Source organism: Dipodomys merriami, unplaced genomic scaffold, assembly GCF_024711535.1.
Source record: "Dipodomys merriami isolate MVZ:Mamm:240054 unplaced genomic scaffold, mDipMer1.0.p SCAF_4, whole genome shotgun sequence".
NCBI lineage: Eukaryota > Metazoa > Chordata > Mammalia > Rodentia > Heteromyidae > Dipodomys > Dipodomys merriami.
Window position 1 is genome coordinate 60,672,633 of NW_027205603.1, and position 3,061 is coordinate 60,675,693.

The 3,061-nt window shown below is 39.5% G+C and overlaps 1 long non-coding RNA gene across 1 annotated transcript in view; it reads left to right on the forward strand.

Moving 5' to 3' along the window:
* The window catches only part of LOC138806290 (uncharacterized), a 36,586-nt gene extending 33,764 nt beyond the window's left edge, over window positions 1-2,822 (forward strand). The window contains exon 3 of the long non-coding RNA XR_011365768.1: window positions 2,152-2,822. This is a non-coding gene — a long non-coding RNA (uncharacterized lncRNA). The remainder of the gene's footprint in view (window positions 1-2,151) is intronic.
* Window positions 2,823-3,061: the final 239 nt, after the last annotated feature.

Here is a 3,061-nt window from a genome sequence, read left to right on the forward strand (position 1 = left end):
AATATAATGAGATGCCAAAGCTTTCCAACAGATGCATGCCCCTCAGGTTTCCAGGTTTATGATTGAATAGTTTTAGTCCTTTTCCCATTCAGGAAGAGAGAGCCTGACAGCCCTGACAACAGAAGCCTTACCAGAAAGGGACTTTTCTTCACCTTTTATTTTCCTCCCCATTCTTCTAGTCACTTACTGGCACAAGGTATCCTGGAGCTAAGCAGCCAATTTTTAAAAACTCAGAAAAAATTACCTGTCTCAGGAAACTATTGCCACATAGAGTAGATCATGTTTCCATCCCTCTTCCACTTAATTCTTCCAAAACAGGTATCTGAAAAGCCAGGAAGCCAACAAATGAACAAATAAACAAGCATAAACTACCAGTTAAACCAGCTCACTTAATTAAATATCTCCCAATCTCTAGCTCTTTGTATTTTCCAAACACCTTAAAATGTGTTTGCATGGTTTTCTCTTATTCTGCCTGTGATGCCATTTATTTTAGATTTTAGATTATAAACTTGAAGACCGGGGGCCCATGCTTGCTCTGGGGGGGGGTGGGTAGTTGGAGGGATGTTGTAACATAGACTTAAAAGGCAGAATTAGGCTAGAGTTGGGCTCTATGTTCACTAGCTATTGTCAGTTGTTGAACTGAGCACATGAATTTCTAATTGCACAAGGATCATAATTATACTTAGACTGATTTTAAGGCCCTAATGAGACTGGATATATGAACGAGAACAGAAGTTAAAAGTAAACCCTCTCTGTCCATCTCAACACTACTCTCTTTAGAAGACCAACTCTGTTTCTCATCCTTCCCCAGTTATTTTATGCAAACATAAGCAAATAAATATATGTGTGTATATCTTTCTTTTGCCTCTTTGCTTGCATAAAAGGAATATAAAATACTCTGTACCTTGTTTTTTTCTACCCTAATCTATCTTGGAAATCTTTCATATCACTGTAAAGAGAGCTTCCTTGTTCTTTCCTTTCTTTCTTTCTTTCTTCTTTTTTTTATTTTAACAGCAGCATGAGATGCCATTGTGTGGCTGTAGCATAGCTTATTTAACCATCCTTTATGGGAAGACATTTGGATTATTTCCAAACTTAGTTTATATAACAAGCCAAGTGACTATCCTGTGATATCTAGTGTCACTTTGCACATGTATATATCTAAAGGATTAAAACATTAGAAATGTAAAAAAAAAATTAGTCTCATGTGTTTTGCTGAATTGTCCTCCAAAGGGTTGTGCCATTTTGCAGTTTCTCAACAGTGTTATGAGGCTGTGCATGAAACATTTAGAAGTAGTACTTTCAGGAAATAGGGTTGGAGAACCCAAAAATACTGCAAGTTGGGGCTGAGGGTGTGGCTCAAGTGATAGTGTACTTGCATAGCAAGCACAAGGCCCTGAGTTCAAACCTCCAGTACTGTGAAAACAAAACAAAACTTCAAGATAGGCCAGGCTTGGTGGTTCATGCTTGTAATATAAGCACTTTGGAGGCTGAGGCAAGGAGATTATAAATTTGAAGCCAGCTATATAGGGATACTCTGTCACAAAAAAAGCCAAAAAACCAAAGCCTGTAATTATAAGTTAAAAAATAATTGCATGTAGATAATATTTTCTTATGATAAAATATTTCAAACAGTGAAACTATATGGCTAGAATTTAAAGTTGGCTTTGGGGGCTGGAGAGGTGGCTCAGTGGTTAGAGCGCTTGCTTTGCAATGCATGAGGCCCTGGGTTCGATTCCTCAGCACCACATAAGCAAAAAGAAAAAAGCCAGAAGTGGCACTGTGGCTCAAGTGGTAGAGCGCTAGCCTTGAGCTGAAGAGCTGAGGGACAGCGCCCAGGCCCAGAGTTCAGGCCCCACAACCGGACCCCCCCAAAAAAAACAAAACATAAAGTTGGCTTTGGCTAACATTTCTCTTTACTCTAAGAATCCTAGCCTGACTCCTTTCCCCCATGCTGTAAACTTGTGTGAATAACTAACAACTGTCCAATACAAATGTCATTTCTCCTTGAAATCTCTGAAGATCTGTGCCTCAGAATATGTCTTCCTTTGTCTGGCTTCTCCTTTTTCACAAGCATTCTTGTGGTTCTTCGTTTCCTGATTCTTCCCCATCTTCTCTGACTTCTCTTTTTTCTCTTGCCTTGAAAAACAGGCCTATGACAGTGATATTTATTGAAGGCTGATGATGCATAAGAACTGCAGAACCCCAAACCACAAGTCTTGGGGGTATTCAAGATTGTTTGTGACAACCATTACTCCTGTTTCTGTGAAGACATTAGTTCACTAAGGCTGCCATAACAAAATACCACAAACTGGGTGACTTAAACAGTTTTGCAGAATGAAAAAGTTTAAGAGATCTGTTGTATAATGATGTGAATAGACTTCACACACTACTTCGCAATAATTATGCTAAAGATGGCTAAGAAGTTGGGAAGGAGAGAATCACTATATTTGTGGCCAGCTGGACTACCTAGAAACTTTGTGTCAACCTTTTCTCTGCAAATGGGTAAGAGTGTACTGGAGATGTAGTTCGTGGTAGATTTAGCATGTGTGAGGCCCTGGGTCTCAATCCCCAGCACCAGGGGCAGGGGGAATGTTAGGATGGTAAAAAGGTTTAAAAAATAAAAGGTTAAGATGGTGACTTTATTTTATTTATTTATTTATTTGGGGGTCCGGTCGTGGGACCTGAACTCTGGGCCTGGGCGCTGTCCCTCAGCTCTTCAGCTCAAGGCTAGTGCTCTACCACTTGAGCCACAGCGCCACTTCTGGCTTTTTTCTTTTTGTTTATGTGGTGCTGAGTTCGAACCCAGGGCCTCAAGCATGCAAGGCAAGCGCTCTACCACTAAGCCACCTTCCCAGCCCCAAGATGGTGACTTTAATGTTACCTATTTATTACCATGATGGAAAATAAAGTAAGACTTGGAAAAAAAAATGTCATATGGTGGTAGCTGACTATAATCCCAATAGTTTATTTTTGGATGATAATTTTTCTTTTTTTTTTGTAAGCTAGGGATAATTATTATTATCTCTTACCTAACTGAGCTTGAATAATTGGAGAGTTG